This window comes from Cynocephalus volans, chromosome 14 (assembly GCF_027409185.1).
Source record: "Cynocephalus volans isolate mCynVol1 chromosome 14, mCynVol1.pri, whole genome shotgun sequence".
NCBI classification, from domain to species: domain Eukaryota; kingdom Metazoa; phylum Chordata; class Mammalia; order Dermoptera; family Cynocephalidae; genus Cynocephalus; species Cynocephalus volans.
Genome location: NC_084473.1, coordinates 9,174,445 through 9,195,993, shown reverse-complemented (window position 1 = coordinate 9,195,993; position 21,549 = coordinate 9,174,445). Strand labels below are relative to the sequence as shown.

General features: G+C 38.8%; 1 protein-coding gene across 6 annotated transcripts in view; it reads left to right on the top strand.

Moving 5' to 3' along the window:
- MBOAT2 (membrane bound O-acyltransferase domain containing 2) overlaps positions 1 to 21,549 on the top strand; it is a 129,696-nt gene that overhangs the window by 52,145 nt on the left and 56,002 nt on the right. The window contains exon 1 of one of the 6 annotated variants that reach the window (XM_063078236.1): positions 21,359 to 21,379. The exons of the other annotated variants lie outside the window; for them this stretch is intronic. The gene's annotated coding sequence lies outside the window, so the exon portion shown is untranslated. Of the gene's footprint in view, positions 1 to 21,358; positions 21,380 to 21,549 lie in introns of those variants that run through there. 6 annotated transcript variants of the gene reach the window in all.

Genomic DNA, 21,549 nt, shown 5'->3' with positions numbered 1-21,549 from the left:
CTTCTTCCTTCTTTCTCCTTTGGCTGAAGTATATTGTTTGTGTAGTAGTTTCCCTGTCCTGTCAGATGAGAAACAAGCACATCAGATGTGTTTCATATACTGAGGGATATAGATAGGTCTACATTTTTACTTCTTTTATCTAGCACTTATCATTTAAAAACAGCCATACGTGCCTTGCTTGCAAAAAATATATGGTCTGGTTATGGGAACAATCCCTGTATGTATTTTGATGTATGCCACAACTAGCAACGTTTGAATGAGGCTGCAGTAGTAGGTATATCTGTGTGCATGGAACTCCTTATGCAGAAATTCAGCTAAACGGTGGCAGTCGCAATGCACATATCACTATTTGAAATTATCTCATTTGTTTACTTCTTGGTCTGTCCCTCCCCCCCGGAAGGTAAGTACCATAGGAGTGTCGATCTTGTCTGTCTTACATAGTGCTCCATCTCAAGGGCCTAGCAAAGATCCTGCTGGTAGGTTCTCAGTAATGTTTGTCAAAAGAACGAGTTTAGGATACAGCCTGTTTTTCTTACCCCTTTGCCTTGTTCTCCGCGACTGAGCTTCCTTCCTTTCTTGAAAAATATTGTGTTGCTTTCTTCCACAGGCTTTGTTCCCTCTTTCTGGAATGTTCTTCTTCCTTCTCCCATCCTCCTCCTCCTCCTGATCTTTCTGATTTCACCATGAGTGTTCTGTCCTTAGAGAAGCTTGCCTAGATGACTCCGTTAGGACAGGTGATTTGTTACACACTCCTTCTCATGGAATTGTGTTCCTTTCTTTCTGAGAATTTATCTTAGTTTTTAATGACAAATGTATTAGAAAGTTACTTGAATAATGTGTTTTGCCCTCATAGACTCCAAATTTTGTGACAGCAGTCACTCCATGCCTGTGAATGTGGTACAGTCCCTAGGAGACTGTGTTCTCAACAAGTGTTTGCTGAATGAGTGAAGGGCTGAGTGAATGAATGGCCACGTGACTTTTGCATGACAGCAAACTCTGTCCGCTTAGCCTCCTAGAGCCCTTGCTTCCTGGGTACAGCTTCTGCCTCCTTTAGAACCACTGGGGTCCGTCTTAGGGCACGCTCCACAGGAGTCTTGTGACTAGCCACCGTAATTAACTCTTGTCTCCTCCCTCTACCCCTGGAGCAAAGCCCCATCCCTAATTCTCATACCTGTAGTATCTGCTGCTGGAATGTACTTCTGTCTGTGTTCCCAGGGAGAGCAGAACTGGGGGGAAGCAGCAGAAGTGGAAATAAGGGAAGGGGTGTATGTAGGGATAGAAATGTGTTTCAGGCATAGCCACTTGGAGTTAGTAGGCATTTTCCCTAGAGAAGGCAGCACAGCGAGGCTAGGTCCTGTAGTACTCTAATGTGCTAAGTAAGCTTTTGTGGATGGGCGTGGGAACCGAATCGCCCTTCATGTGCTTTGTTTTTTGTTTTTCAACTTTTCTATGGGAAAAATTTGTTTTGAGTTCCAAAAAATAGTCTCAGATTTTTGGAACACATCACAAGGGAACTGCCATAATTTAAATATAAACAGCAGAAATGTGGGACGGTTAAAATGGGAAGAGTGGAAAAGCCTGTTAACCTTGAGAAGTTAAGCTGAAATACTTTCTTTGTAACTTAGCAAGTAATTTTCAACAAAATAAATGGCCTAAAGAAAAAACGTAAAAGATGTTTGTATATGCAGTAAAATTGCATATATCTAATGTGTTGCCAAACTATGTATGGGATTATAAGAGCTGTAGGAAAGTGCTTTTAAACCTCCATCATATGGCTCAGCTATCTGCCAATTTGAACAAACATTTATTGTGTGCCACGCTATTCCATAAACTCAAAGAGAGTGGAGATGTGGTCCTTACCTCTGGAATGCACAGCTGAGTTGGGAACATTAAGGCATTCATGCAACAAATGTTTGTTCCACTGATGCTGGGATTCAGTGACGAATAAAAAAGACATGCTGTGTCACCTCAGGAAGTTTACAAACTTCCCATCACGTTGTCATTACTGTTACAAAGGAAGGGCTGAGGGAGCGTAAAGAACAGAGCTACTAACTTGGAATGTAGCAAAGCCCAGACTGTGTATCAGCCACTGACATATATTCAGTAAAATAAAATAGTTGGAAACAGAGTACAGATATTTGGTGTTAAGTATAATTGTGTATAGTTTTTTAAAATGTTAGGAAATATTAAAAAGATATTTTCCTCAGAAGCATGCTTTATTGGTAATAAAATTGAATTGCAGACCAGTACATGAGAAAAGACTGAATTCAAGCTCCGACTTCCACCAGGAGGCATTAGTGACGATTTTATTTATTTATTTTATTTTATTATTATTTTTTTAAATTTTATTTTGTCGATATACATTGTGGCTGATTATTGCTCCCCATCACCAAAACCTCCCTCCCTTCTCCCTCCCCCCACAACATTGTCCTTTCTGTTTGCTTGTTGTATCAACTTCAAGTAATTGTGGTTGTTATATCTTCTCCCCCCCCCCCGGTTTTGTGTGTGTGTGTGTGTGTGTGTGTGTGTGTGTGTGTGTGTGCATGTGTGTGTGAATTTATATATTAATTTTTAGCTCCCACCAATAAGTGAGAACATGTGGTATTTCTCTTTCTGTGCCTGACTTGTTTCACTTAATATAAGTCTCTCAAGGTCCATCCATGTTGTTGCAAATGGCAGTATTTCATTCATTTTTATAGCTGAGTAGTACTCCATTGTGTAGATGTACCACATTTTCCGTATCCACTCATCTGATGATGGACATTTGGGCTGGTTCCAACTCTTGGCTATTGTAAAGAGTGCTGCGATGAACATTGGGGAACAGGTATACCTTCGACTTGATGATTTCCATTCCTCTGGGTATATTCCCAACAGTGGGATAGCTGGGTCGTATGGTAGATCTATCTGCAATTGTTTGAGGAACCTCCATACCATTTTCCATAGAGGCTGCACCATTTTGCAGTCCCACCAACAGTGTATGAAAGTTCCTTTTTCTCCGCAGCCTCGCCAGCATTTATCGTTCAGAGTCTTTTGGATTTTAGCCATCCTAACTGGGGTGAGATGGTATCTCAATGTGGTTTTGATTTGCATTTCCCGGATGCTGAGTGATGTTGAGCATTTTTTCATATGTCTGTTGGCCATTTGGATATCTTCCTTAGAGAAATACCTACTTAGCTCTTTTGCCCATTTTATGAGCACTGGTTTGGAGTCAGTTGTGTATGGATTTGAATTCAGACTCTGCTAAATTTTTATTAGCTTCAGGACCTTGGTCAATTCCCTTTACCTTTCTCCACCTAAGCCAGGTTAAATCAGTGTCCTGGCTGAGGAGCATGGTGCCTACCTGCTCCATATTGTGGGCGTCTGGGTGAACTTTTGTTTGAATAAAGGGTTTGGCTACCAAGAAGAGGCCCTTAAACTCCTGGGTAAAATGCTCTCAAAGGGCATTCTTCGTTATAAAGTGCTGTGTTCTTTTTTCTCGTCCCTCCTGGTGGTGGTGTCTCAGAGTGCGTCATGAGTGTTCATGCGGTCGTGTCTTCCACCGGGGCACTACAGCTCGTTTTTGTTTCTTCCAGAACATGAGCTCCTTGGCAGGGGCACTTTACTCTTTTTTATAAATCCCATTGTTGATAGATGACAGAAGCTCAGCAAGAGAAATTAGCTGTTTTGTCATTCTGAATGTTATTTGTAGGTTCTCACTTTTAAATCTTTTTGAATCTGGATATTGGTTCCTAGTGTTTGTATAAGAGATACATTCAGTTGTGCTGTTGGCCTTGAATGACATGTTCAGTGGGTTGACTTGTGGTGCTGTTACTTCGTGTTCTCTGCCTCTCTCCCTATTTGCTTTTCTTCCTCTTAGGCTCACCACAGAGCAGCAGACATGGTGATTGGTAAAGTGGGTAGAAGCTAGGGAAGGAAGAGGCAGTTTTAGCTAATGTGGCCTTTATCTGCATCCACTGTGACCCTGAGGAACAGATTGTACTGGGGTCTGTTTTCACCTATTATCTGCCAGTACTAACAAGACTCCTACAATGTGGATTTCTAGATAAAGATGTCATCAGTAACTGCCTTAACTCTACTAGGAGTGAATTATGATCTTGGAAATGCCATCTGGTAGGCAGAAGCCTCAAGTCATTTGAAAATTTGTCCTCACGAAGTTAATTAGCAGCAGTTAGTGGCTCAGCAGGAACTCTGTGGGTAAAATATTAACTTCACTGAGGACAATCCCATGATCCCATGAGAGAGAAAAAATGTGACAGGCAGCAGCATGGATTTAGATTTTTTTCTTTTATGCTCTCTGTGGACTATATTTGAAAGCCTCTCAGTGGTTTGGAATAAAGGTGCAGGCCTTTTGATACTGCTGTGCTATACTAAGCCAAAAGTTGGATTTTAATTGGAAAACCATGTGTAATTCTAAAATTGATTTTTTATATTGTCTTTTCATAATAGTTAATGTTTCAGTAATGACTGTGTGTCAGTTATTGTGCTGAGTGCATGCATTATCACTTCATCCTAGCAACAGCCCTGGGAGTGTGTGTGGTACACCCATTTCACTGAGAAACAGAGGTTTGTACTAGGTGTGTCTGATTCCATCCCGGGCCCAAGCTTTTTACCGTTGCACTATATTACTTCTAAGTATTAGCCATTATGATTATGAGATAGGCCATTATAAAAAAATATGCTAAATAGATTGAGGAGAGGTAATGGAAGCCAACAGGGTTCTGAACAAAGAAAGGTAGGGGCTTATATGTGTTGGTTATTCTTCCTTAGAGCAAATACATGGATATCTGTATCCAAAAGAATGCAGAGGCCTTTTGGCATATTGTGCTTATGATACAAGGTTTTTAAACATTCCCAATTCCCATAGGAAGTTACTTGGTAATAGGTAATAGGATGTTGGATTTTTGAAAATCTTTTAGAACCCTGCACTTAGGAAAGGGTCTGAATCAGATTCCTTTCTACTGTTAAGTCAGTGTAGTGTCTCTTTTGTATTTGAACTCTAAACTTTATTTCCAGTTGTTAAATGACTGGAAGTTTCAGTCATTCATGTAAGGGAAGCTTTATTTTTTTGGATCAAGTATATAAAGTAGGGGGATTACATTAATGTAGGGATGCTAATAATACGAACATACGTTCTTTGGTAAATAAAGGCATTACTTTGGCCTTTATTTACCAAATATAGGTAAAAATTTCTGCTATGTCTGAATATATTATGTTTCTGTTATGTCCAAATGTATTAGAGTAAAAAGAAACACAGATTACTCATGGAATGGGGCTCTGCCAGGTAAGGTATGTCTAAAATGTCAGTTTCATAGCTAATGTTCCAAATTAGTCAATTTAAAAAACAAAAGAGAGTTTTGAAGATGTTATCTAGTTAGATGATATATCTTTCTGGTCTAGAAAATAACAATTGTATATTATTAAAAAATAGGTAGTAATAATTAAAAATAAAAATATTACTCATTGGTAATGTACAAGGACTCATCTTTTGTCTTTGGATACTTGCAGAATCTAATCTTACTTCTACACCAAGATCCTAATCCTTGCTAGAATACTGAAAGAGAGAAATTGAGTCTGTATAACTATCCATTCAAATAATGAACAAAATCATTCAGTTATTTGTCATACATAACTCAATGCCATTTACTCAAAAATGGTGTCCATGTTGAAGTTTTATACGAAAGAAGCATGAGTAACTGGGCTTTTTTTTTACTTTTAGATAAGAATTGAGGAAATTGTTTTGGAAAATTAGGGCTTGCTAAATTACAAATGATGAGCTCTACCTGTGGTGTGGTGTATTATTTATAAGTTTATAGACTTGCTATATGCAAGTTTTGTATTCACTGTGTTAGAAACCACATGATTTTAATACAAAGAGTTTTTGGACTTTGGAATTTGAATGATGGAGTGACTTCTCTGTGCCTGCCAGTTTGATGAGTGTTTTTTACAAATATCCTGTTGAACTGTTACAACAATCTGTGGAGACTGTGTTATTATCTGCTTGTACAGATAGGGAAACTGAGGTTCTGGAAGTATTAAATCACTTGAACAAGGTCACAAAACCAGTAACTGACAGCTCTAGAAGTCTGTGATTTTCATCGATGTGTGTTGGGGGTTGTTATATTGCTTATTTACTGAGATTCTTTTTAAATTTTTTAAATTTAAGTTGAAGAGGCAAAAAGATTTTTCACTTGCTTACCAATAGCATGAAAATCCTGTTGAATTTTTTCAAAGAATGACAAACGCCACTGAGACACTGTATTGTGTCTGGCTTTTTCCTAATCTTCATCAGAATGTAGTATTGGGGGTCTTTTAAAAAGATTTTAACCTTTAAATAAATATCTGAATAATAGTGACTTTAATCTCTAGAATCTCTCCCTTTATTTAAAATTGTTCAGACTTTTATAAGTACTTTGCTTGAGGTTGATATTTGTTAAAGTACCTTAGACTTTAAATAATATTCTAATGTCAATTGACTAAAAATATAGTTTTAAAATTATTTTAGATAAATTAACTTTGTGTAGGGAAAGAAAATAGTGACTTCCTCCTACTTGTTGCTGTCTTAATAAACAATCTTTGTTTAGTGCAGTTATGGAAAGACAGACAAATGGTAGTAGAGGGAATAGCTCATGACCTGAAAAACTGCCAGGCATTTTGGTGAAAAGATATTAGAACAAGTGAGTGTGAGCATCTATTTTTCATAGTGAAAATTGAACATTTGCTTAAATTTAATGACACCCATAAGAGAGATGAGATTGCTAGTCTTTTCCTGGCCCGGAAGTTAACCTTGGGGATAATACAGAGTAGTGTGCCTTAGTGTGACTTGCCTTAGGAAGAAAATAACAGTCTCAGGATGAGTTAGGCACTATTTGCCTTCCAAAAATTTTTTAAAATCCTCAATAGCGCTCATATGTTGTTGGAACAGTTTCCTTTCAGACCTTAAGAGTGATTGGAGAGCTATTATGTAGACTAGTATGCAAAGCTTTACCTTTGTGTCAAAATTTTTCTTAGTCACTAGAGCTTTATAATGTTTAGAAAACAGACATATAAAGTGCTTTTTGTAGCTACTTAAATTTTAAAGCATGAAATGCTAACATGTTGGGTCTATAGAATTAGTATGATTACATTATTTATTTATTCTTTTTTAATTAAAAAAATTTTTAACATTGTACGTGTTTGTGAGGTACAGTGTGTTGTTTCAATACTTGCATATACTATACAGTGATTCACTTAAGGTAGATAGCGTAGTTTTCTTTATAGGTATATTTAGTTCAGTAATTCATTTTTTCTCTGGTAAATTGGAGAGAGGAGGGGAAGAAATGATTGAAGATAATATGTACAAAGACAGATGACTGTATTTGCATTTCACGTAAGGGTCCCATTTCTTGTTTTATGCTTAAAATCTTTCATCCCTTGCTTAAGTTACTTTTTTTTTTTTTTTGCATCTTCTTATATCCCTGTTCTCATTTTCATCCTTACATAATTTTTTTAAAAATTAGGTACAATTTCATTGTTCTAGAAGACTCAGATACTCCATTGAGATTAAGGGAGGAAGCCTTGCTAGGATGACTTTGCTCTCCTGTATTTTACACCCCTACTAAAAGTATCCTTGGTATTCAGTGTTGACCCTAAATATCACAGTTTGTTTGATCTTTTGGCAGACAGTGGCAACTTTAGACACTTGGTGGTTTCCCTAATCTCCAGTTCCTTTGTTGACAGGTAGAAGTGTCTGCCGGAAATTATCCACTGTTTTCTAGCCTTCGCTCATTCTTATGAGCCTGCCCTCATGTCCCTGGATGTAAGTGGGCAGCGTGGTGCTAGAGACCGAGGAAGCACAGGGAGAGCATATCCAGTGCCCAGTGTGGTACTGGCCTGCACTGGGCACTCAGCAAATACCTGTTGAACAAATGCCGGGAAGCATTTGTGGGTGCAGCCAAGAGGAAATCAGCTGGATGTGCCAACTATAGCTTGATCGGCTCTGCTGGATGACTTCTGAAGTAGAAAAATAGCAAAACATGGTTTGTAGTCCTCTCTGCCCTAATGAAAATAGTGATTGAAATGTTAACACTATACATAGTGCACTGTCATGAGTCTAATAGGGTCGTTTTAAAAAAATCCTTATTTCATATGAGGTCGTCTGTAATCTCTTCAGCACTTTCAAATTTCCTAAAAGTAGTTGAATTAAGGAATTAAAAATAAAATCCGATGAAAAGGAATAATATCAAAAATTAAGAAATGAATAAGGTGAAATCTGTAAAGGACAACTGACACCTTTCATTAATAAATTATTGTTAATAGCTAAATTACCATTCATCACTCACATCTCTTAAACACTGATTCTATGTGAGATATACTATGTTAACTGCTGAAGTGCACTCCCGTTTGATAGTTACAGAGGCCCTGGGCTGTAGTACTGTTATCTCAGCTTTACGTTTGAGAAAGACTCCAAGAACATGAGTTCCTTCCCCAGGTTTACACAACTGGTCCTCACTAGGCTCAAAGTTTAAAACCAAGTCCGTTCAATGACAAAGCCCCATGCGCCAGCCACTAAACTCAGCTCTTCCGCAACCTTATCAATATGTGGATTTTCCACGGGAAATTTTCAGTGTCCCACCCGCTTTATTTTGGGGTGGTTTTACTTCATTGTTGATTGATGTGTATGCAAATAACATAAATTCATCTTAGTTTGAACACTAAATTGGGAAGCAGGGTAAGGCTCTTCATTCTAATTCTTGGGTTAGTTGCTTAATTTATCTGGGTTTTATTTGACCTCTCCTATAAAATGTGAGAGATATAGGTAAACCAGTGATTCTTAATAATTTTTCTTACCCTCAATACACCCAACAGAACATATTTTAATTAGTAATAATACTTTCAATAGCAGCAATTCCCTCCTGTTTGGAATAAAGGGTCACATCAGAATTTGGGTTTTGGGGTGGTGATTCTGATATATTGCACCCTCTATCCCCACCAGACAGACAAAAACAAAACAAACTTATCAGGTGCCAACCAAATTTGATAGCTAACTTTTGTGTCCGCTGACTTATCAATTAGAAATTTCCTGCCTCCCACTGCTACTTTTCTGTTTACTGCTCTTCCAGTCTTGGGCTTACCTGGCTATTCTGCTCTTTGTCTCTGCACATTGCTACCATCTGCCATCCTCCAGGTCAGTTGTTTGCAAAGTGTGGTCCAGAGACCCCTGGGCCCCCGAGATCCTTTTAGGAGATGGCGAAGTTAAAACTATTTTCATAATAATACTTAGACACTATTAGTTTTTTTTCACTTTCATTCTCTCATGGCTGTGCACTGGGGCTTTGCAGAGGCTCCACAGTGTGATATTGCAGAAGAAACAGTTGAAAATCCATCTGTTGACTGGTAAGTCAGACATTAAAGAGATTTGTAAAAATGTAAAACGATGCCAGTCTTCTCACTAATGGTTTTTGTTTTATTTATTTTAAATAAAAATGTTATTTATATTGCCATGTAGTAGTTTTATTATAATTATTCTTAAATTAACAAATATTTTTTAAATTCTCAGTTTTACTGTCTGATACGGTAAATACCAGTGGCTATTTGTTTATGTGGGTTATGGTTCTTTGGTTTCCTCAACATTTAAGGGTATAAGGGGTTCTGAGACCCAAACACTTGGGAATAGCTGCTCTAGAATTCATTCATGCCTCTTGGCAATTGGCCTTGTGGTCTTCACCTGATCCTCTGGAGGGTGGATGACCTACCAGCCTCTATTGCAGAGGTCGTCTGAGCTCCTCGTCCATGTCTTCTGTGGCCATGCACCCTCACTATTCACTCTCTTGCCCCGTGCTGCTCTGCTTCTGAAATCTGTAACTCCTGTAGCCAGCTGAGACAAGCCCTTCTATATCTAGACAGTGCTCCTACTGGAGCCACCTGAGATCGGACATGCCTGTCTGTGCGGTGAATGACAGAGAGCCTTGGGAGTTGATGGTCTTCTATGTCACCTTTCCAGTGCTCCTGGCTAGTGTCTTCCAGACCTCCCTTCCTGGTGTACATCATCCCTGCAGCTCTTAGCAGCACGCTCAACCCCTTGCTTCACTGTCACTCCATGCACCACCAGGCACGTGTCCAGTCTTGGGTGGACACAGATCTCTATTGTGCTTGGGCAGCCAAGTGTTTGAGGGAGGCAAAACGTGATGGGAGTACTGTAGATTCATGACTTTGTACTTCACGTAAGTCTTCAGTCCTGTTGAAAATTATTTTAGTTGAGGTTTTTCAGTTTCCTTTCCCATTCTTTTCAAAGATTAGTCTAAATCTTAGCCACCTTCTTACGTCCATTTGTCTTGTTTCTGTCCTCTCACACTTATCTCAAGCTCACCTTTGGCCTCAGATCTCTTCCCTCTCTTATGCTCTCTCTGGCGTCATTCTCCATCTAAGCAGCCAGGCCAGGTCATTAGAATAAATCCTCCCTTCCTCCTTCTCACCTCCACGTGTGGTCATCACTAAGGACGACTGTCTGGGCTTCAGTTTCCTCTTGGGTTGTTTTGAGGATTTGACATTCGTGAAGCGTTTGAGACAGTGCCTGGCATACAGTAAGCACTCAGGAAATGGTGGCGATTGTTAGCTGTTGTGACTTCCCTCCTGATATCTCAAGTCCACTCTTGCTTTTCAGCTCCACCCGTTTCTATTGTTCACCGTCTCATACCTGGACTCTCGCGTTACTCTGCCAACTGGTCCCACTGGCCTCTGGGCTGTCCTGTGCTCAGATGCCCAGATGGTCTTTTTTAAATATCCTCCTGACCATGGCTCTCTCCTGCCTTGGACTCTGCATCGGCTGCTGTTAGCTCGGCAGCTCAGCAGCAGCCTGTGTGACTGCCCCTGCCTTCCCTTCCCTCTGCTGTCAGCTGACACAGCCCCAGCCACAATGAGCCGTTTGTAGTTCCACACACGCACTACTGTTCTACGCTTGGGTCCTTTGTATCTTCAGGGAGCCCCTGCCCCCAGCGTGAAATCCGGCTCGTCCTTCCGAGCCGTGTTGATCTGTGGCCTCTGTGGTGAAGCTCTTTCCTCTTTTCCTAACAGAGTGAGTCACCTGTGCCTTGTATGACATGTGTGCTTCACGTAGTGTGCACATCGTGTGTATGAGTTCTCAGGCGGTGCGACACTGCGGTTCAGACCCAGACTCCAGAGCCACACCACCCTCTCATCCTTGTTCACTTGCTCAGTAGCTTTGTCACCTTGTCAGAGTTGCTCAGCTTCTCTGTCCTCAGTGTCCTCATTTGTAAATGAGGAGTGATGATAATACCTACGTCACAGGGTTGTAGTGAAGGTTAAACGATATACCGTGTGCCATTAAATAGAAGGTGCCATTGACGGTAAGATGTACGATTGTTTTATGGACCACTAAAGGGATCACATGCCATCAGTTGTGAGAGGATTCTTAATTTCAAAGGTGTTAAAATGTGAAAATACTTGTGTATCAGATTCGTGGACTGGAGTGCACGAAGCCCCTGGAGTCGTGCTTGGCGAGTGCCACGCGTGTGGGAGCCAGTATGTGTTTGCCTCCTGGACTAGACTTTGAACGTGAGAGGACAAGGACTGACTCTTGATCAGTGTGTGTCCTCAGAACCTCGCCGGTCAGTTTTAAGTGATTAAAATGTACGAGATATTTGGCCACAACTGAATATGTCATTCTGCTCACACGCTAACCATTTTCCCATGTCTTCAGCCAGACGGCAGACCGTAGTGTGCGCCTCTTCTCCTGGGTCCCAAGTTCTAGGAGGCTGTGACCAGCTCAGCTTTTGCTCAGCTGTGGTGGTATCTTCTTCCTATTCCCATGTCTTGGATCTTTTATATTATGAGTCAAAATATAGAATATAAACAGCTGTAACTCACATAATCTTTCTTGTCGCCTTTGTTTTTAAGAGCTTTACAGAATTATGTGAATTACTTTTCTCTTTTCCTTCTTTCCACGTAAATATCTTTCCTCCTGAAGTATCATAGAAGAAAGATGAGTGGACTTTTGTGCAGGTGGGTGGGAGATCAGGACAGTAGCACCCTTTATTAAAACGCACCCCTGAGGAATAGACAATGACAGTTTCCTTCTGGTTGTAGAGGCCCGAGATCGTGGAATTCGGGTATTGTAGGGCTTAGATATGAAGCCTTTTCTGAGCATTTTTTTCAGAGTCCTTTTTTAGTAGCTACGAGAATAAGCTGAAATTTGGATGTGTTTTGTGGATAATTATCTTTTTCAGTTGCTCCAGCATTTTGTCATTACATTTCAGATGTAGTTCTTGATGTTATTAAAATCTTTAAATTTTTGTTCCTGTGTATTTATTGAGATACTAGGAGAGACTGAATTGGGGACTGTTAATCAGATGATATTTTGAACTAGAATCCAAAGGTCTTAAATCTTGATGTAAACTATAATGTTGTACTTTGTATTTTGAAAGGTAAAATGATCTTGCTTAGTATTGACAGCCAAAATCCACTTTTATTTGTATATTTGAGTCAACTTTGGAATTTTTTTTTTTGAACAATTAAGTGACTTCATTGTTACTGAGCCAGATGTGGGAACAAAAGTTGGATTTTGTAATAAAAAAAAAAAAAAAGCTGAACAATAGCTAGGTGGTTTGGTTCATTTCTGTCATCTGTAAACAAAGTGAGCACAGGAAAGAATCAAGTGACTTCATGTATCAGTGCCACTATTTGTGTCTGGTATAGTGAATACAGCTAAGCCCCTTTCCTTTTTTTCATGAATAATGGCTTTGTAAAAGAACAAGCAAAATCCCTCAGGACTTTTATTATATTTGTAACTCATTGAGATCTCTTTGTTCCAACTGAGAGAACACCTGGTCAGAAGAGGAAGGGCAGATAACCAAGTAAGCTCTGACTTCCTAGGAACAGCAGTTTTATTTAAGGAACATAAGATTATCTGCAGGTCTCTAGGAAGGAATTAAGTGTGTGTTCTGGTCACCAGACCCCGGAATCTGGTGTCTTTGTATCCAGGGAAAAGCCTAGTGAGAGCTATTCATCAGTGAAGTGGGATCTTGAGAGATGGTTATTTTGCCCTACAGAGGACAGCAGCTTTATAAAGTGGTTGGAAGAAAAGGAGCTCCTCTGATCTTATAGAGGACGACACAGCCGTCTTATGCTGGTACAGCAGGTGGTTTAAAAAATTCTTCTATCAGAGTAGCAAATATAGAGATGATTTCCCATTTACAGAACTCAGTTCACTCCCTAATGAAGTCTGACAGTCTTTTCTTACCACTAATACTTTACTATGTGGGTAAGTTTCTGGTTTTCTGTATTTTTAAAAAAGTTAATTTAACTTTTAAATTTTTTATTGGAACATAGTTGATTGTACGTATCTGTGGGGTACAGCATTGAGTATCAATACCTGTGTGCAATATGTGATGTTCAAATCAGGATAATGAGTATATTCAATGTGATACAATATAATCAGTTTTCGTGGCCTTTGACCAATTTCTCCTTTTCCTCTCTCCCTCCCCCCACCTCCAGCAACCTCAGTCTGTTCTTTTCTTTTGAAAGTTCAATGTATTATTGAGATTGTTGTATCTTTCTTTCTTTTTTTATTTGTTTATTTTTATTTTATTAGCTCCCACTTATAAGTGAGGACATGCAGTATTTCTCTTTCTGTGCATGGTTTATTTCACTTAACATATTTTTCTCTAAGTTCATCCATGTTGCTGCGAGTGGCAGTATTTCATTCTTTTTTATGGCAGAGTAGTAGTCCATTGTGTAAATATACCACATTTTCCTTACCTGGATTTATGTTGGAACTTAAATTTACCTCCCACAGAAAAAATGTTTCCATGCTAGTCTACAAAACCCTTTTAAATTGAAATAATGAAGAAGTCAACACATTTTCTACCCCTGCTTTGCCCAAAGCAGCTGTAAAACTGGACAAACTTGTCAAAAGCATTTTTGGACACTGAAAGTTAACTAAAAACAAATAACAATTTGGGAAACATTCATTTATGAGGAACTGCTGACTTCTGAAGGAGAATAGTGGGAATAGTGGTGTTCTTGCCTGGTCCCCATCCCTTTGCAAAGTAATTCTGCCAGGGCAGGGCTGGCCAAGGAAATGGTGCCTTTGTTGTCATCGTTGACTTGATGTGGAGTGGAGGGCAGAAAAGCCTGTGCAGTGGCTAATAGAAAATGCCTCCAGCTTTCCTAGCCTGAGGAAGTGGTCCATAAATTTACCAGGAGATCCTGGAAATGAGAGTGCCATAAAGGGACTTGCTGAGACCTCCATGCAGCCCTGGCTGAGAGGAGTCTGAATCTCTGCACTGAGGAGGCCTGAGAAGGCCTGGGGGAAAGTATTGAGAAATGATGAGGACGCTTTGAATGAGCTCTCCAACCCATACACAGACCACACAGACCCACTGGCAGAGGCCAAAAGACTTACTCGCTTAAGGTGTTTGAACAAAAACTCTGACTGATCATTGGCTGACCACTCAGATATGCAGACCGCAGGGGTGACCTCTAGAGCAAGGCTAAAAAGTAAAGCTAAGACTTTAAGAAACTGAATAGTCAAGACATAGGTTGCCACATACTGTGGGTGAGAGAGATTTAGCAGATTAAATTCAAGCTAAAAACAAAAAGCACAACAATGCTCAAGGAAAAAGACAATCAAAATCCAGAGTTACTATAATATGTTATCTAACATGTCCAGTTTTAAATAAAAAATTATGAGAAACAGGAAAAAAAAAGTAGTCTATTGAAACTGCCTCTAAATGGACCCAGATGTTGGATTTACTAAAGACTTGAAAGCAGCTGTTACAAATACATCCAAAGAATTAAAAGAAGATTATGATGAGAATGACTCAACAAATAGGGAATGACAATAAAGAAATAAAAACTGTTAAAAAGAGCTAAATGAAGTTCCTAGAGCTGAAAAGTAAATAACCAAAATGAAAAATTCACTATATGTGTGTTTTAGTCTGTTTCTGTTGCTTATAACAGAATACCTGAAACTGGGCAATTTATAAAGAAACAAAATTTATTTCTTACAGTTTTGGAGGCTGGGAAGTCCAGGGTTCAGGGGGCACATGTGATGAGGGACTTCTGGGTGGGAACTCTCTACAGGGTCCCACAGCAAGAGAATCAAAAGAGCTTTCTCATGTGCTCCTTATAGAACAACCAGCCCACACTCATGATAACTCATCACTCCATGAATGGATTAACCCACTTACGAGTGCAGCATCCTCACAATCCAGTCACCTTTCAAAGGCCCCACCTTTCAGATATCTTAATCGGATTTCCCACCCTCTTAACACTGTTACAATGGATCAAGTTTCCAACACATGAACTTTTGGGGGACACATTTGACCCATAGCAGTGTGCTACATAGTGATTTGCAATGGCCAAAGAAAGAATCAGTGAGCTTAATGATGGATCAAAGATGTTAGCCAGTCTGAAGAAAAGGTATAAAAATTATTGAAGAAAAATAAACAGCCTCAGAGACCCATGGGACAACATTACGTGTACCCCAACATATAGGCAATGGGAGTTTCAGAGGAAGAGGGGGACAGGAAAAGTATTTGAAGAAATGATGGCCAGTGGTCCTCAAATTTGATGTGAAACATTAATCCACAGACCCAAGAAGCTCAACAGACCTCAAGTAGAATAAACACAAACAGATCTTCACTAAGACACATCATAGGCACACTGTCGAAAGACAAAGACAATGAACATCTTGAAAGCAGCAAGAGAAAAACAATTTGTTACAGACAGAGGTTCAATACAGTTCTTATCAAAAACAGTGAAGGCCAGAAGGATATATTCTTCTGGAATGACATTCAAAATGCTGAAGGAAAAAATTTCAACCACAAGTTCTCTATCCAGCAAATTATCCTTTAAAAATGAAGGTGAAATAATAACATTCTCAGGTAAACAAAGGCCTGCCTCACAGGAAATTCCAAAGAAGTCCTTCGGGTTGAAAGGAGGTGTACTAGATAGTAATTTGAATCCACAGGAAGAAATGAGGAGCTCCAGAAATGGTGAATATGTGGATATGGTAGTGAACGAGTCCTGTAGGATTCTCCTTCACCATCAGCCAACATGTGAGAGGCCAACTTAGTCGGGGCAATCCCTGACCCGTGTGGGTCCAGGTGCTCACTGCCGTAGGTCACCAATCACACTCGCCAGACGGAACTTAAAGGAAATGCCATTTATTTCAGAAGACGTCACAGGGAGACGGGGTAAAATCCCAGCTGCCTCTCTGATCGACTGAGGGCTGAGGTTTATATGGATAAATGTATTGGGCAAAACAGGATCCTTTGATATATACAGGATGAAGGATGTCTTCAAGTGTGATGAACAGCTTCTTCCTGCATTGCAAGACAGGAATGCTTTGAGAGATGTGTAGGAGAGACAGGATGTCTGCTTTTGATACAGTCTTGTTAATCATTAAGGGCGAGCTGTGAAGGGGAAACAAAATTGGTTCTATAGTGTATACATGAGTGTGGGGGGGATTTCTACGTTTACAGATAAGTAGAAAAAGGCTGTATGCATATATATTTTCTTAATTTCTTTAAAGGACATAAGGCTGTGCAAAGCAATAGTTATAACACTGTATTATTGGGATTATAACATATATAGCTGCCATACATATGACAGTAATAGCACAAAGAATGAGGGAGAAAATGGAGCAGTATTGGAGCAAACTTGCTATTTTTATCAAAATTAAATCAGTTCTAATCTGAAATAGATTGTGATAAGACACATATTGTAATCACTAGAGCAATCACTAAGTAAATAACTAAAAAACATACATTGAAAAAATCAAGAGAAGAATTAGGATAGTACAGTACTAAAGAAAAGAAAAAAACAAAAAACCCCTGAGACATAGCTAAAACAAATAGCAAAATGGCAGATGTAAATTTAACCATATCGGTAATTATAATTAGCACTCAGAGATTGTTAGACAGGATTTAAAAAGAGCTAACCATATGTTATCCACAAGAGACACTCTTTAGATTCAAAGACACGAATAGGTTGAAAGTGAAAGAGTGGAAAGGACATATACTTTGCAAATAGTGACCAAACTAGTATTAGAGTAGCTACAAGAAAAGGCTATCAGAGCTAATAAATGAAGTTGGTAAGGTTGCAGGATACAAGATCAGTGTACAAAATCAATTATATTTCTATATACTGCAAATTAACAGTATGAAAATTAAAGTACAAAATCAATCCCATTCACAGTAGCATCAAAAATAATAAAATATTTAGAAATAAATTTAATAAAAGAACCACAAGTATACTTGAAATCTACAAAACATCCCTGAGAGAAAATAGATTAAATGGAGAAGTGTTCTATCTTTATGGGTTGTAACAGTTTATAATATTAAGATAGCAATTCTCTTTAAATTGATCTACAGATATAATTCAGTCCCTAGCAAAAATTCTGGCAGGTTTTTTTTGGGTAGAAATTGACAAGCTCATTCTAAAGTTTATATGGAAACACAAAGGACTTTGAATAACCAAAACAATTTTGAAAAAGAACAACAAAGTTTGAGAACTTATACTCCCCAGTTTCAAAACTTACTCTAATGCTGCAGTAATGAAGACATTGTGTGGTATTGGTGTAAGGACAGACATATAAATCAATAAAACAAGATTAGGGGTCCAGAAATAAGCCCTTGTATTTAGAGTCAGTTGATTCTTGACAAAGGTGTCAAGGCAATTCGGTTGGGAAAGGATGGTCTTCTCAACAAATGGTGCTGGGACAATTGGAGATAAATACACACACACACACACACGCATACGTATGCACACACACACACACACACACACACACACACACACACAGAGAAATTAACCCAGGCCCTTTTATCATACATAAAAATTAACTCAAAGTGTATCATAGACCTAAATGTAACAGTTAAACTTATAAACCTTTAGAATAAAATGTGGGAGAAACTGTAACTTTGGGTTAGGCAAAGATTTCTTAGACATGACACCAAAGGCATGTCTATAAAGAAAAAAACTGATTACTTGTGCTTCAGAATTAAAAACTTTTGCTCTTCATAAAGCATCTTTAAGAAAATGAAAAGACTCGTACCGGCGTAAAAACAGACCCTTGGACCAATGGAACAGAATAGAGAACAACCCATATACTTGCAGCCAACTGATCTTTGACAAAGGCACCAAGAACATACATTGGGGAACACTGCCTCTCCAATAAATGGTGCTGGGAAAACTGGACATCCGTATGTAGCAGAATGAAACTAGACCCATACCTCTTGCCATATACCCACATCAACTCAAAAATGGATTAAAGACTGAAATGTAAGACCTGAAACTATAAAACTCTTAAAATAAAATGTAGGGGAAACACTTCAGGAAGTAGGAATGGGCAAAGACTTTATGAATAAGACCCCCAAAGCACAGGCAGCTGAAGAAAAGTAAACAAATGGGTTTATATCAAACTAAAAAGCTTCTGCACAGCAAAAGAAACAATTAACAGAGTGAAAAGACAACCTACCGAGTGGGAGAAAATATTTGCAAACTATGCATCTGACAAAGGATTAATATCCAGAATATACAAGGAACTCAATCAATTTAACAGTAAAAAAATAAGTAACCTGATTAAAAAATGGGCAAAGGAACTGAATAGGCATTTCTGAAAGGAAGATAAACAAATGGCCAACAGGCACATGAAGAAATTCTCAACATCACTAAGCATCAGGGAAATGCAAATCAAAACTACATTGAGATAGCATCTCACCCCAGTTAGACTGGCTGTTCTCAAAAAGACAGAGAATAACAGATGCTAGTGAGGATGAGGAGAAAGGGTAACCCTCCTACAGTGTTCATGGGACTGTAAATTAATGCTTCCATTATGGAAAACAGTATGGAGGGTCCTCAAACCACTACACATAGACCTGCCGCACGATCCAGCAATCCCACTGCTGGGTATATACCCCAAGGAATGGAAATCATGTCGAAGGGATACCGGTACTCCCATGTTTATTACAGCTCTAGTTACAATAGCCAAGAGTTGGAACCAACCTAAATATCCATCAAAAGATGACTGGATAATGAAAATGTAGTATACATACACAATGTAATGCTACTTTGCCATAAAAAAGAATGAAATTCTGCCATTCACAGCAACATGGATGAACTTAGAGAAAATTATTTAAGTGAAATAAGGCAGGCACAGAAAGAGAAATACCACATGTCTTCACTCATAAGTGGGAGCTAAAAAATAAACAAACAAATAAAAAAAGAAAGATACCACAATCACAGTAATTTGTTGAACTTCCAAAAGGAGAGCAGAACTGAGGCCAGCAGAAGTGGGGGAGAGGGTGGGGAGGTTAGTGAGAGATTGGTAAAGGGCCACAAAAATGATCACATTGTGTAATGTTGACTATACTAATTGTCCTGACTTGAGCATCACATACTGCACACTAGTATTGACATTCAATGTTGTACTCTACAGATATGTACAATCGTCTTTCAATAAATAAATAAGAAGAAAATGAAAAGACAGCTACTGAGATATAATATTCTCAAAACATATATCTGATATAGGACTTGTATTCAGAATATATATGTACACACACACACACACACATATATAAAGAACTTTTACAACTCATTAGCAAGAAGACAAACCAATTTAAAAAGGTCAAAATTGCTGATTAGATGATTTATGGGTAATAAGCAACTGAAAAGATGTTCAACATCTTTAGTTATTAGAAAACTGTAAATTAAAACCACAATGAGATTCTACTTTACACCCACTGGAAAAGATATAAGTAAAAAGACTGACCATACCCAGCAGTGGTGAGCATGTGGAAACACTGGAACCTTCACACATTGCTTATGGTAACACACACGTTGTATGGTCACTTTGGAAGACATTTTGGTAGTTTCCTGAAGGCTAAACACTGACTTACTGTATGTCATGGAAATCCTATTGTTAGGTATCTAGCCAAGAGAATAAAAAACATATATCCACACATACTAGCATTATTCATAATAGCCAAAAACTGGTAACAACCCAAATGTGTATCAGTGGATAAATGAACAAAATTTGGCCTGTCCATGCAGTGGAATATACTACTATGCAGCAATAAAAAGAACAAACTACTGATACACACTTTGACACAGATGTACGTCAGGAACATGCTGAGTAAAAGAAGCCAGATACAAAAGACTGTATATTGTGTGATTCCATTTATATGAAATTTCTAGAAAAGACAAGTCTAGAGATAGAAAGTCATTAGTGGTTGCCTGGGGTTTGGGGGTGCAAGTCGGGACTGACTGGCTTGATTTCTGTCAGAACTACTCAACTCTGTCATTGTATAAAGAAAGCAGATGTAGACAATATGTAAAGGGGTGGGCATGATTGTGTTCCAATAAAACTTTGTTTACAAAGGAACCCTGACAGAGAGTGGGCCAGATTTGGCCCTAGGGTCATAGTCTGCCAACCCCTACATTAGAGTATTTTTATTAGGTGCATAAATATTCCTATTTTTTCTGGTCTCCTGAGCCTAAGGTTTAGTTCAAAACGTAGGTATGCAGTCACATACTCTTAATTACAGTGGTCAAACAAAACTCATGTTATTCACTTCTCACTAGAGTATGAGCCTTTGGAGGCAAAGGCCTTATCATTTTTCTTTTGTATTCAGTTTTTAGCACCTAAATGTGCCTAGCAGTGAAAATATATTATTTTTCTTGACTTGAAATAATGAGGATTAGCCTACAACTTTTTCATATATTTTTAACATAAGAGTGTATTTTTAACATGATAGACCTGGGTTATGTGTTTTTCTCGTGATGTACGTGATAAGAAGATTTCTGAAAAGGGGCAGGTAATTAAAAAGTGCTTAAATCAAAATAAATTTTCTTATACAATAATAGTCAGGAGATTGGTTTTCAGGTGTCGAAAGTTCCATCATTTTCCTTTCTTTTTTGTGTAGATAGAGAATGAATAGTTTATGATAAAAATGAATGCATAAAAGTGTGTATCATGAAATTAAAAAGTTACTGGCAATGCTCATTTGAGCCACAGAAAACGTTAGCATATAGCCATCACCCAAGTTTTCCATCATCTTTGTTTTAGAAATTTTTGCATTCATAGGCTTTCTGCTCTCAATCTTGTTCCAGATTCAGACCCTATTTACTCCTGGCAGCTTCTTCAGATGCTCTGTTTCCTGTCCCTTCTTTCGCTGAGCTGCAGGGTACGCGAGGTCATGTCTGCGATCTGTTCCCTTTTTCTGTGCTCCCTTACTCGGAGCCCTCATCTTGTGTCCTGTGGTCATAAATTTTTCCTTTTGCCTTCTGTGGGGGTATCTCTGTGATGTTAACTGTCAATTATGATTACAGAACAAGTTAAAACACTCTGGAGGGAGACGGACGATAGGCAGGTAAACAGGTAAGTAAAGTTATTTCAGAGAGTGATATGAATGAAGTAACATGATGGGTTGGAGAAGATCCTGGGAGGAGGTGCTGTTTTAGATGAGTTGAGAACTAAGTGATGTAAGTGAGGAGCCAGAGGGGAGCACTCCAGGCAGCTGGAGGAGCACATGCAGGGCTCCTGGGGTC